This window comes from Nomascus leucogenys, chromosome 17 (genome assembly GCF_006542625.1).
Source record: "Nomascus leucogenys isolate Asia chromosome 17, Asia_NLE_v1, whole genome shotgun sequence".
Lineage (NCBI taxonomy): Eukaryota > Metazoa > Chordata > Mammalia > Primates > Hylobatidae > Nomascus > Nomascus leucogenys.
In genome coordinates this window covers 9,410,638-9,425,834 of record NC_044397.1, presented here as the reverse complement: position 1 = coordinate 9,425,834, position 15,197 = coordinate 9,410,638, and the positions used below count along the sequence as shown (strand labels likewise).

Genomic DNA, 15,197 nt, shown 5'->3' with positions numbered 1-15,197 from the left:
GAGGAACGAAGAACTGGGATGAGCAATAAAAGGTAGGCTGTAAACAGACTCTAAGGAAAGGAGTGGGGAGGTGGCCTGTCTCAATATTAGTTAGTTAGGAGCCAGTTATTTGGACTGAGGTATAGTTTGCAATTCAGCCACGACCCTGCATGAGTTAATGAGACCATTAATTATTTACAAAAGCATAATGATAGTAATGGTGTTGGTTTTTCTTGCATGCAATGCAAGGTATAGCAGTTAAACTTATTTTGGAAATATAAAGAAAAAGCTTAATTAATATGAAACCTTTATTAAACTCTATGCACCTGCAATTATATTTTCTTCTGTTATTTGGTAAAAGCACACAAATGCACACTCTCTGAACACATAGCTTTGTGTATTCTAACATAGTTTTTCATATGTATATTTCCTCATATTTCACTTTCAATAGCTACATAGTATTATTCCACCATCTTGTCGTATCAAAATTTCCTTAGTTATTTCCCTATTGCTGAGGCTTTTGTATTGTTCCCAGTTATAAATAACACTGCTATACTATTTACAGACCATTTTTAATTTGGGGGATATTTTTTATGTATGTTCCCAAGAGCTTAACTTCTGTGTCAAAGTGTACAACATATATCTTTTGGTAGATTGCTTTCTAGAAAGACTAACAAATTGCAAGACCAACAACATTGTATTTGTAGTATTCCATTTTTCTGATTTATCCATTACAACTGCCATAACTGCTATTTATAATTTCAGCTTTTTAAAAAAAACCCACAGTACTATCACCATTGCCCCCAGCACCACAACCACTACCATCACCATCTCCTTCATCAACACAAGAAACACCAACACCATTACTATCATCAGCTACCATCAACATCAACATCACTACCAACATCGTCATCCACTGCCACCATCATCAACTTCACGAACACCACCACCACCCCACTATCAGCATCACCTTTATCAATGCAACCTCTACCACATCACCATCATCATTTACCACCATCACCATCATCAAGCCCACTACCAACAATGCCAGCACCACTACTTTCACCACCACCACTATTACTATGTTCCGCTACCATTACCACCACCTGTACTACTATCTGTACCACCACCAAGCCTCATCCACCATCATCTCCATCACCTCCACCAATGCCATCACCATGATCAGCTATTATCACCATTATTAACACTACGAGCAACAAATCAAATACTACCAATAGTGTTGCGTTCAACAACACCACCAATAAACAACATTGTCGTCACATGCTACCGTCACCATCATTTTCACCACCACCATTACCAGCACTAGTACCATCATCATTATCTTCCACCACCACTATTGCTGCCTACCATTAACGGAAACATTCAATATGTGCCAGATACTGTACTGAATGGTTTACTTACATTAATCATTTTATCCTCACACTAATCCTTTAAGTATAATAAGTGTATGCTACTGATTAGAAAATGGATGCTAAGAGGTTGGGACCCTGAATCAAAGACACAGCTAAAAAGTGGCAAGGCAGGATCCATATCTACGTCTATCTGATTCCAAACCTCATTGTCTGAATTGCCAGGGTTTACAGTTACTTAACTGATATGCTGTGTTGTTTTAAAGGTTTTTTGTTTACATCTCTTTAGTTGCTATTGACACTGAACATTTTTCCATGTGCTGATTTATTGTCTGCATTTCCTTATGTGTATGCCCTCCATTTATTTCCTACGATCTCATTTTGAAGAAAAGCTGAATATTGACCTTAAATAATTAGATGAATTCTCTGTTCATTTCTTAAGAGTAGAGCTTCCTCTTTACACTTTACACTTTTTTAACTTCCTTACAATCCCTTTTGTTTTTTATTCCAACATATCTGTTTTATTTCTAATTATATCTTAGCAAATCAGAAATGTTTTTTCTTCTTTAATTGAAAATAATATGCTTATTTTATTCTGGTTTTCTTTTATGTTTATTTTATGCTTATGTTTATTTTGCTTTGACCAAAATTTATTATAATATATAATATGAGGAATGAATCTAATGCTGTCTCTGCACCATGACCTGATTGTCCTCTGTATTAAATAGTGATCTCTTCTTGCCTTTGTATATCTGGTTTTTTTAATGTAGTAAGTTCTTATTATGATCTAAATTTACTTTGGAAATATCTATTGTCTCCCCCCATCTTTTTCCTGCTTTTAACTGAATATCATGATGTTTTGGTAATTGTCACATATTTTAAAATCCAGAAGGTAAATACCAATCCCTTTAGAAAAAATAAATTTAGTATATTTTGCCTCTTGTTATTCTGGAATAATCTTAAAATCAGTGTTTCAGATTTTATAGAATATATTATGGAGGTTTTAATTATTATTGTAAGAACAGAGAGTTTTGTTTTCTTCAGAATATTTGGCTTTCAATGCATGAACGAGTTATAATTCTTCATTTATACATAGTATTCTTTTATTCCAATAAGACTGTATCCTTTTAAAATAAGTTTCTTATTGTGAGCTAAATTCTTATGTATGCATTTAATGATATTCTTATCTCCATAGTACATAGCTGTTACATCATCATAAGTTATTCATCACCTTAGTATCAGGATACAAGTAATTTTAGTGAATTTATCTTTTCCCAACTCATCTGGTTTTGCTATAACTACAACATCTAGGAAGATAAATAGTTCAGATGCTGTAGCAATTTTCTCTGTTACGTGAAAACAATATCTAAATTAGTATAAACTAGGAAATCTTCTGAAAGCCATAATGTTTCAGAAAGGCATGTCCCCAGATGAACCAATCTGGGAAAGAGAGTGCTAGAGAGAATCTCCAGACACGTGCGTTTTCATTAATGTAGATTAAGTCTGGCTGAGCCCGCTAGAACTGACTGAATTTTTCTAAAACTGTGACATGAAGTGGGGTTTTTATGCCAGTAAACTTCCCTTTCTTTAAGCTCTCTCCTTTTCTTTTTCACTCTCATTTCCATTGTTCAAGGCTCTTACATGTTGACTTTAGCAGAGTAACAGTGAAGAATGGCGTAAGCTGGAAAATCATCCAAGAAGGAGGGCCTCTGGGAAGTTAACCTAATATAGGCCTTGGTTGTCCCCTTTCTCCCAAGGACAGAGCACAACTAATGGGATCGTGGGGCATCAGGACCCACCTGGGTGGGAAGCATCTCTCTGAAAGGCAGGGCCATTCAGACTGAAGCCTAGATTTTGTAGTTAGAGTTCAACATCCATTCATTTATACAACAAATATTATTGAGCCATGCAGTCTACTAACTGACTGGACAAAACATCTATCTGTGCTTCATTTGTTTTTCATCTATGAAAGTAAAGGGAGGAAAAAATGAAGGCATAGGATCAAGTGAGCTCCTGGGTCCCTTCTTGAGAATTAGTATATCTAATACTGAAGAATAGCTACCAGAGGGACTGGGCCAATGAGCTCTACCAGATAATAAACCAGTATCGGTGAGTCCTATGAATACAAAAAGTCCCACTGAGGCCAATCCCAGGCTCTATCTGAAGGCCCAGGTCTCATCCTCTTTCCCTGAGGCTCATTGTCACTTGCCTAATCTTCTCAATATAATTGTATTATCTTCCACCCTCACAGCAAAATGTCTTTTGGTGAATCCCTACCTGTAACCAAATACGAATCCTTCCTGTCATTCTCTAGTTATTCAGCCCCCTTGTACCTTCAGTTAGCCAGCAATTACCACTTCCCTGGTGCACACCCAAGATAGGTAAGGAATGAATGTCATCCTTGGGCAAATCATTTAACTCTCCAATTCATGGTTTCCTTATCAATGAATAGTGCTACTGATACTTAATTGGAATTATTGTCTTCAGCATTAAATGACACCTGATTCAAAATAGGGTGCCCAACACATCAAAAAATTTTACCCATATTATCTTATTTCATACCCAAATAATTCTGTAAGATAATTAGGACAGGTGATATTGCCATCATCTTGGGGCAAAAGGAAATCAGGAAGTTTAAGTGACATGTATCAAGTTTCAAGGTAACTTGGTTCAGCAAACCAAGGAAGCTCTCTGACATTGGTGCCATTCTTTAGGTGGTCCATTCACTTATTTATTTATTCATTCCTTTGTTCTTCCATTAATTTATTACTGAGCACAGCCTATTGGCCCCGTCTCTCAGCCCTTTCCACCCAACAATACAACTGAAGCAATCTGCTCCTTCAAGCTGACTGAGCATGCCATTCAGTGGATAAATTGTGACAAAAGATTGTAATTTTGATTTTGGAACCACATCAAGGTTTGGAGGCACATATACAAAATAACTCTTTAGCATGTTGTAAGTAAAGGGGGAAAAATGAATAATCATTCACTGGCCAGAATGACGGTGATGTCCTTCTTATGATGTCCTTCTTATGATGAAGGTCCTTGGATATGCATGATGGAAGCAAAAGAAATGACACATGGCATCTGTATGAAAAGTATGAACACCTTTGGTTGAATATGGGTTGTTAAACTAAGGATGAAAAAAATGGGGGAAGGTATTTTTTTTCTTGCTTGTTCTTCTGGAAGAATCTCAAAATTAGTGTTTCAACTTTTATAAACTATACTGTGGAGACTTTAATTATCTTATTTTAAATTTTTAAGTAAGGAGATAGAGAATTTGGAGGGCAGTGATTCTTTTTTTTTTTTTCTTTAAGATGGAGTCTCGCTCTGTCGCCCAGGCTGGAGTGCAGTGGCGCGATCTCGGCTCACTGCAAGCTCCGCCTTCCGGGTTCGCTCCATTCTCCTGCCTCAGACTCCCGAGTAGCTGGGACTACAGGCACCCACCACCATGCTCAGCTAATTTTTTTGTATTTTTAGTAGAGACGGGGTTTCACCATGTTAGCCAGGATGGTCTCTATCTCCTGACCTCGTGATCCGCCCACCTTGGCCTCCCAAAGTGCTGGGATTACAGGTGAGAGCCACCGCGCCCGGCTGGGCAGTGTTTCTTAAGAACAAGACTTCCCTTATTATTTTTGAAACAAACTATCACAATTCTCATACTACAAAATATGTAAAGTATGGAAACTACGAACCCTTAGGAATCTACCAGCAAAACATTTGATATTATAAAATGCCACTGAATTCACTCAATAGCTATTCATTATTCCACAAGTACTGAGCACATTTCCAGCACTATGTATACACTGTGAAGAAATATAAAGAATGTAAGGTGTGGTCCTATTCTCAAAGACATTGCAGTCTAGGTGGGGAGACAAGACAAGAATGAAAGGAAAACTAATAATAAAACACAATTTGAGATTAAGCAAAAAGGGTAAAATAAATAAACTGCCAAATAATAAATAGTTGTCAAATGAAACAATAGGAGCGATCCTGAGTTTGAAAAATCATTAAGAGAAGGCCTCCTAGCAAGGTGGGATTTGAGCATTTCAGCCCAAGTAAGGTGCAGGGGAGGCTCTTTGGGTGGGGAGGAGTCATTAAAAACCAACTCTGGGCTGGGCATGCTTGCTCACGCCTGTAATCCCAGCACTTTGGGAGGCCAAGGCGGGCAGATCACAAGGTGAAAAGATTGAGACCATCCTGGCCAACATGGTGAAACCCCATCTCTACTAAAAATACAAAAAAATTAGCTGGGTGTGGTGGCACGCACCTGTAGTCCCAGCTACTCAGGTGGCTGAGGCAGGAGAATCACTTGAACCCAAGAGGCAGAGGTTGCAGTGAGCCGAGATCGCACCACTGCACTCCAGCCTGGTGACAGAGCAAGAATCCATCTAAAAAAAAAAAAAGAAAAGAAAAAAGAAAACCACCAACTCTGGCTGCAACACAGCCCTGGGTCTGCTCAGTGTCCCTGTCAAACTATTGTCCTTTAGAGTAAGTTGAGCAATTGTACAAATCATTAATTACTCAGCCCAAATGACCAAAGTGAGAGCCCAGAGGAGATGCAGACTGTGTGCAGGTTTGATGTGAGTCTCTATTAGATTTTCAGACACTATTCTGCAAGATTGAATATCCAGAGGCAAACAAACCAAAACAATAGTAGAGATGGAGGCAGTGATAGGGAAGTTCAGGCAGAGTTATGTGTTTAAAAGGCATTGAGGCATCAGACAATAGCCAGGTAGTCATTAAACAATACATTTGTTTAAACAATACATCCTGAAACAAATGACTCACCTTGTTATTTAGTCAAAAAGCTATTCATTGAAAGAAAAATAGTTTCTGCTCTCTTAGCTTCTTTTTTCTTCCTCTAATATTATTCAGTGGTTGGAAATTTCTGCTATCTTCTAAGAAAGACAATATAAAATAGTGGCTATACAGAGGCAGGAAGCCTGAGTTCCTGGCCTGGTTTTGCCATTGATACTTTGAAACTTGAGACATGTCACTTAAACTTCCTGATGTCCTTTTTCCCCAAGATGATGGCAATATCACCTATCCTAGTTATCTTACTGAATTATTTGGATATGAAGTAAGATAATATGGGTAAAACTTTTTAATGTGTCAGGCACTTATTTTGAATCAGGTGCCATTTAATGCTGAGGACAATAATTCCAATTAAGTTTTAGTAGCTCTATTTATAGATAAGGAAACTATGATTTGGAGAAGTGACTTGCCCAAGGCCATACAGCTATTACAACCCAATTTCTCTGAACCTTAGTAGTCACCCTTCTCTTTAATGCCCAAATGACATAGTTTGAGTCCGTGCCCTACATGCCTGCTCCAGCCTCTGTCAGCTGGAGGTTCCTTTTGCTATAAGAAGTTTTGAGATATGGAGTTGAAAGAGCACAGTGCTTGAGCTGGGATGTTGCCAGTCTGTGTCAAGCTTACACGGAACTGTCCAATGAAGCTAAGGCAGTAAGAGATGGGCTGAGGGGATTTGACAGTGTGCTCAAAGCTTAAGCTGCCAGTGACTATGAGTAAGGCAGAGCTTAGGTCAGCAGTTTGACTCTTTCCACCTTAATGTTGGGAGGCTTCATGAAGGGCATTAAGTCTTGTGTCCATTGATGCAGTGACTTTGCGCTGTGTTAATGGGGGATAAACGACTGAGTCTATATTCTGCTTTATTCATCCTGGGACTTAATTTTATCAGAGAGAAAAAATAACAATGATTCCGTTTATGAGGTGACAAAAGAGCAAGGTAAAAAAGAATTAATTTCAATGTACTGGAGTGAACTTCAATGCAATTTTTTTAAAGAAGCATAAAATCACTTAGCTAAAATATCAGCCTTTGGGAGAGGTTTCTCCCATCCTCCACAAGTCCTGGCCTTCTGTAGTTGCAGCCAATGAGCAAAACCAAGTGTGAGGAATTTTGAGATAAAAAATTTATATTGCAAGGGTGTCTTAGAATAATGTTTATCTTTTATACACAGGAGCGCATTGCAAACTTTTGCAAAGTGCATCTAATTGAAGAAATTATGAATAATTACAGAAAATACAAAAATTGTTTCTTCTAAGTGAGTTTCTGCAAACTCAACATATATTCAGTGGAGCCATCATTATTGGTTATGCTGGAACTCTTTCACTGAATGAAAACTTCTGGGCAGATTTTCTCCAAAGATGTATTGAAACTACAAAGGTTGAATAATATAATTACATAGGAAAAGGTGAGAATGTGATCCCACAATGTAGACCCCATAGGGATATAATGGGGGAATTCAAGCTTGAACTTCAGCTCCTCCAGCATAAAATGCTTTGTCCCAACTAAGGGCCATCATACATGCTGTTCCCGTCTCTCTTCCCTTCAGTCTTCAGATGAACAGCTCCTTTTCATCTTTCAGGTCTGGGCTTAAATGTCATCACTTCAGAGAGGCCTTCCCAGTGGACCTCTGGTTGGGAGGCTTCCTCACCCCCTTCACTGTGATTCTCTACCCAGATTTCTTTGTTAGCTTTGATCATAATTTAATATTGTACATCTATTTGTTTGCTTATGTGTTTGTTCTGTCTCCCACAATGGATTGCAAGACCCACCAGGCACAGGATGTTCACAACTGTTTTATTCCCTAAGGTATATTCAATGTCTCTCAGAGCACCTGAGATATAAATAGGTGGTCAGTAGATAAATTCGTGTGAAAATGATAATTATGGCAATTGCCATCTCATTTGTGAGGCAGTTGGTGCTATCTCATCTTCTGGTTATCTCATCTTCTGGTTATTCAAACTTAGACAAGGAGCATCTTTTCTCAATACTGTTAGCTTTATTTCAATTGTATTTTCCTAAAAGCAAATTGTGTCTACTTAGCTGGAAATAGGGTGAGGGGTGGGAGCACCCCACATGCATTTTGGGCACTATGATCTCCTTGTGAGCAAGGCCGGGTCTTACTCATAAATTTATCCCCAGCATTGAGTACAACATCTGGTACAGAACAGCTGCCCAGGAAGTGTTTGTTGAATTTAATGAAATTGAGATATTTGAAGAACTTTCTGCCTTCTCCTTGGAAGAAGGAAATTGAAGCAATTAAAATAATGTTCTCTGATTTTCTGTCAACCAAGTTTTATGGGGGTAGGAGTAATCTTCCTTGCAGATCATGAAAGATTGCACAGTTGAGTAAAGTATACGACAAAAACAGAATCAAAACTATCTCCCTGAATATAGATTAAAGAGAAGTACTTATTATAGTGCTATAGAAATGAATTTTCTCTGTGTCTGCCTCACTATGACCAGAAAATGTTTTATTCTAGTTCTTTGAGATTCTAAATTGGAGAGCGATGCATATACAAGGATGTATATGGAAAGAGAAAAAAGCTTAAATACAGACATGTTCCTAGAATTCTACAGGGGGACTTGGCTTCCCCCACCTTTAGGATAGATTCTTCTTAAAAAAAAATAATAATAATTCAGGCTAGACCAATGCTGTTCATCTCCAAAAAAGCACTTGTAATTTTCTCAATAGTATTTTATGTCTTTCAGGAAATAATTTCTTATGTTGCTCAAAGAGCTCATGCCATGCCAGGGAGAAACAGTGAAATAAAGATGAAGGCTATATCAGTCCGTTCTCATACTGCTATAAAGAGATACCTGAGACTGGGTAATTTATAAAGAAAAGAGGTTTAATTGACTCACCATTCCACATGGCTGGGAGGCCTCAGGAAACTTACAATCATGGCAGAAGGCAGAGGGAAAGCAAGGCATGTCTTACTTGGTGGGAGGAGTGAGAGAGAACAAAGGGGGAAGTGCCACAGACTTTTAAACCATCGGATCTCATGGGAACTCACTATCATGAGAACAGCAAAGGGGAAATCCGTCCTCATGATCCAATCACCTCCCACCAGGTCTCTCCCCTGACACGTGGTGATTACAACTCGACATGAGATTTGGGGGGACACAGAGCCAAACCATGTTGAAGGCCATCCAGCATTCCATTCTTTACCTGGGAGCATTTCTTTTTTTGAATGATTCAGCAGCTGATCTTCAGCCTTCATTTCCAGGCTGGGCCTTTACCATTTTTATTTCTTTGGTTTACTATTCACTTAAACACATTGGTAATAAAATCATACTAGCTAGTGCTTTTTTATTGAGGTCATTATAAGTAGATACTTGGGACTCTAACAACCTGGGATTCAAATCCCCAGCTCTAGCGCTTTCTAGCTCACTCACTAATTTGTATATATCAGCTCCTTCATCTGCAAAATGAGGTAACAGTAGTAGCTCCCGCATACTGAAGTCTGCAGTGAGGGATTAAGTGAGATGTTGCCTCTGAAATTCTTTGCTCAGTGACTCCCTTATACACATTTGGGGAAAAATAACTCTTTTGTTCTTTGTTTATGGGTCAGTCACTGTGTTGGGTGCATTATACATATTTATAAATAATATTAATCAAACTACACAAATTTCAGGGAAAGTATATTTATCTTTGTCTTACAGATAAAGGAACTGAAGCTCCGAGAGATTGAACAACCAGATTAGAGGGCTAGAAAGTCTTGAATTCAGAATTTCTGGATCTCAGTCTAGTGCTCTTTTTATTATACTATAAGACATTCTCTTTTGAAAAAAATCAATTAATGGAGACATTGTTTATTATTTTTTAACTTTTATTCTGTACCATGTATGATCACCTTAAATCTACACATATAGCCTTTCTCTGGAATTCTGTCAATTCCTGAACATGTTTTTACTTTTGTATCTTAGCTTAGGAGACTTGTGTTTTTATGAGGATTTGGAACTTTAATACTTTTTACTCACCTCAGGATTGGCCTCACTCTTAAAGTGCATCACTTTGTTGATACCTCATGTCCACCTTCTAATAGTCATGAGGTCTTTTTTTCTATCATATAGACCACCTCTTGCCTACAGCCCTCTATACAGATTCTAACTGATTTAAGTATAAATAAATATCCAGTTGCAAACATTAGAAAACTCAATTCAAGATTGTCTGAGCCAAAAAAGAATTTTACTAACCATTAGGATAGGAAAATCTAGTGGTATCAAGTTTCAGGCACTAAGACATCCAAGTCAGAACTTGGGCTTCCTCTCTATATATCTTGGCTCTTGTTTTCTCTCTGTTGGCTTTACTCTCAGACAGGTTCTGTCTTAGTGGTGGTAGGATAGTTCAAAGAGCTCTAGGATCATACCCTAGTCTGTTTATAAGTCCAGCAGAAGTAAAAATGGTCTTCTAAATTTCTGAGAAAAAGTCCTAGAATTGAATCTCACTGGATCCCAGTTGATCATGTGCCCATTTTGAACCAATCACTGTGTCTAGAGATTGCAGTGCTCTGACTGGCCAACATGAGTCACCTGACCATCCTTAAGGCTTTACTTCAACCTGAGGTACTGTGAATGGAGGAAGGTAGATCTCCAAGGAAACTGGGTAACTCAAGGCAAATGGAATCTAGTTGTCTAAGATTATAACAACTGTTTATTTGTATTTTCAGAACTTTAATTTGTGTGTTCATGGGTGTTTGCTCAATTCCCTCAAAATATTCCACATTCTACTCCCACCAATGTAACTGCTGGCTTCCTATTCCCCATGACCCTCACCTTGCTTTTCCCCCAACCCTTGCTCTCTTTAATGCTATTCCCTTTTTTGAGTTATTAAAGACCATTACTGGTCAATTAGCAAGACGGGCTGTTCACCAAAAGAAAATCAGATGTGTAGGTCAGAGTAATACTAGGTGACAGTTGTGGGTGGATTTTTTTTTTTGGAATTTTGTTACATGTATTTATCTTAGACTCTGTCCAAGGTTTTTAAAAAGTATTTGTGTAATAGTTGTATTTTTAAGGTGATCTTGCCAGAGCTCAAGTAGAAGCTTGGCCATTAAGTGAGGACAATCACCAGAGCAGTAAATCCTGCCAAAAATGCGTGGTGATGCAACAGAAGATGACCTCAGATCACTTTTCTCCTGCCCTTTGGCTCCTATAACTTCCATTTCCTAGGGCTGGGTATTTTTTAATTTTTGTGTGCCATCTCTTGGGCCCTATGTTTCCTTTTTCATTTCATCTGTGGATGTGTCTTAGTTTAAGCAGAGTAAAGGGGAACTCCAGAATCCCTAACCCTAGCCATTTCTTATCCAAGACTAGTCATTTACTTATCCCACCAATTCAGTAAGCAATTTCTAAATTTCTAGTAGCATCCCAACCTCCTCCAACCACATCCTGTGGTTAATAATATGGGCTTTAGCAATGGAGGGAGTCCCAGCTCTGTTGTTTATAACTATCCACATGACCTTGGATACATTACTTACCCTTTTTAAGTTTTTGCTTCTTTATTTGTGAAATGGGATGAATAACACTACCTCATAGGGTTATTATAGAAATGAAGTGAGCTAATAAGGACTTCAGAGCTCCCAACACATGGTGAGCTCTAAGCAAACGTTAACTATTATTATTATGATGTAACTCTTTCATATGTTTCAGTTCAAATTAGAATCTTTATAAAAACTCCACACTGTAATGTCCATTTCACTGGTGGAAGGTCAAAATCCCAGATGAAGGAGACTGCAAATGGAAGTGCTGGTAATTCATTCATTGATTGATTCCATCAACAATTATTTATTGAGCATGTGCACTATACAGGGCATATTAACCTGTTTGTAAGTATATAGCAAGAGACCATTATATCCTGTGGGTCTTGCAAAAGAAACACAAAATTGGATTCCTGTCCTTAAGAAGCTTCCACTCCAGTTGAAAAGCCGTAACTTAATCCCAGAAGGAATAATACAGGAGCTAAGACTGCTCATCATCAGAAGGTGTTATGCACACTGTATGTTCTCAGGGGGTTCTAAAATGAGTATGAGCAGTGTCTGGCACACAGAAGACACCCCCAAAACACTGGTTGAAGGAATGAGTAATGAGTGAATCAGTGAGATGAGTGATGGTTGTTGACAAGGACTCTTGACTTCAGTCCAGCTCACTCCCAGGCCTCTGCCTTTGCTAAGTACCAATAGACAGACTGCAGTGAGAGCCAAGATCATTGATCATGTTAGCCATACCCAAGGACACCTTAGGTTATAAAGAAATACAACTAGCAACTCACCTCAATCCCCCTCATAGCCCAATCTGTGACCTCATGAAGGTGTGATCCCTCTAGGACTCACCTCCCTTCGTCTACACCCACTTGGTCCTCCCACAAAGACATAATGTCTTTCTGAAGCTGTCATCAAAATCTTCCTGCTTAAACCTCAAGTCCTTGAGATTGTCTGGGAGATCTCCTGCAGAGAATATAAGTTGTTTAATTCCCGTGGAAATAGCTGCTACTCTGGGTATAGTGAGTGGGCTCAACTGAATACTCCTAGGTAAACAAAAGCTGGAACTTGTGACTAATAATGTGATTGCACTCCAGTAGTGGGTAGGGCAAGCATTTTCTGAAAAATCTCCCCATAAGCATCATCATTATTTTACAGTACATGTCATTTCATAACACACACACAAACACACGGTCTAAATATGTTTATTTTGTTTTGTTTGTTATTTCAATGAAAGTTTGTTTTATTTTATTGATCAGCTTAATAGCTTAATTAGAAGCACTGCATCTCATAAAATAGAAATCTCTTTTACATTTCTGAAATTAATGGTAAGATGAGGTCTGATGTTACAGATTTGAAGCAAAGACTGTGTGGGAAGTGGGTATGGCAATAGAACCTGATGGCTTTACCTTTTTGGAAATTATTTAAGCATTTTGATCATTTTTTAAATTTGCATACAGAAAATATGTAGTTCTGTATATTTTAACACATACAGAAATGTGTGTAACCAATGACACAAACAGGATGCAAAGTAGTTCTATCAGCTGAAAGCTGCCCCTTTGTAATCAAACCCTCCTCTATCCCAGTCCTTGGCAGCCACTGATCTTCTCTCCATCCCTGTAATTTTTTTATTTTCCAGAATGACATGTAAATGAAACCACATAGTAAGTAACCTTTTGAGACTGCTTTTCTTTTTCACTTAGTATGGGGCATTTGAGATTTACCTGTGTTGTGCACCAATTAATAGTTCATTCATTTTTATCGCTAAGTGATATACCATTGCATAAATGTTATCACTTTTTTTTGTTCATTTACCCATTGAGGAACATTTGGGGATGCTTCCAGTTTGGGGCAATTATGAATAATACTTTTGTAAAAAAAAATTCATGTACCAAGGTTTTATGTAAACATAAGTTTTCATTTCTCTTGAATAATACCCAGAAGATGGTAAGTGGGCCATATAGTAAGTGTACATGTGACTTTATATGAAAATGCCAAACTGCTGTCCAGAATGACTGCACAATTTTGCATTCCTACCATCAATGTATGAGAGTTCCAGTTGCTCTGCATTCTTGCTCACACATGGGGTTATCATGAATGCACATTTTAACCATTCTAATAGGTATATTGTGGTATCTCTTAATTTGCCTTGCCCTACTGAAGAATGTTGAGCATATTTTCATGTGTTTGCCATTGTTAAGTCTTCTAGGGTAAAGTGTCTGCTCAGATATTTTGCCTATTTTTTTAGCTGGGGTTTTTTTTTTTTTTTTTGAGTTGTAAAAATTCTTTACAAATCCTGGATACAAGTCCTTTGCTTCCTCCTCTTCTCATTACTGGAAGAGATTGTATGGAATTGGTGTTATTCTTTCTAAAATGTTTAGTAAAATTCATTAATAAAGGTATCTGGGGCTGTAGTTTTCTTTTCTTGGAGGGCTTTCAACTATGAATTTAATATGTTTAATAAATATAGGACTATTCAGGTTATCTACTTCTCATTGAGTGAATTTTGTTGGTCTGTGTCTTTTATCCATTTTATCTAAATAGTCTCATTTATGTTCAGAGAGTTGCTTGTAGTACTCCCTTATCTTTTTGTATCTGTGAAGTTCATAGTTGATATCCCATCTTTCATATCTAACATTGATAATATATCTTCTCTCTCTAGTTTTTTGGTAAATCTAGTGAGAAATTTATCAACTTTATTGATCTTTTATAAAAACCAGCCTCTAGTATTATTGATTTTCTCTATTTTTTTATTTTTTCTTCAATTTCATTAATTTCTGTTTTTATATTTATTATTTTATTATTTTTGCTTGCTTTGGTTTTAGCTGGCTATTCTTTTTTCTAGTTTCATAAGGTGGAAGCTTAGATTATAGATTTAAGAACTTTATTATTTTCTAAAATAAGTGTTTTATGTATAAATTTTCTACTAAGTACTGCTTTAGCTGCATCTCACAAATTTTGATATGTTGTATGTTCATTTCATTTGAATTCAATTCAAAATATTTTTTAATAATCCTTGAGACTTCCTTGTTGATCAATGAATTTCTTAAAGTGTGTTGCTTAATTTCCAAATAACTGGAAGTGTTTTGGATATCTTTCTGGATATTAATCTAATTGATTCCATTATGGTCAGAGAACATACTTTGTATAATTTCATTATCTTAAATGTAATGAAGTTTGTTCTGTGACCCAGAATGTGATCTGTTTTGGTGAATGTTCCATATATACCTGAAAATAGTGTATATTATGTTGTTGTTTGGGTGGGATATTCCATAAATGTTTACAAGGTCAAGGTTATTGATAGTGTTGTTTAGGTCTTCTATATTCTATATTCTTATGGATTTTTTGTCTACTTGTGCTATAAATTATTACGAGAGGAGAATTGAAGTCTCTAACTATAATTCTGTATTTCTCTTTCTCCTTTCAGTTCCATCAGCTATTGTTTCATCAATATTGAAGCTCTGTTATTAAGTATATACGCATTTAAGGTTGTTATATTTTCTTGGTGAGCTGGCTCTTTTATTATTATTATTATGTAATGTCTCTATTCCTGAT

General features: G+C 37.2%; 1 protein-coding gene across 1 annotated transcript in view; it reads left to right on the top strand.

Annotated features, from left to right (window-relative positions):
- Window positions 1-15,197, top strand: part of CLIC5 (chloride intracellular channel 5) — a 183,527-nt gene that overhangs the window by 45,613 nt on the left and 122,717 nt on the right. The window lies entirely within an intron of this gene.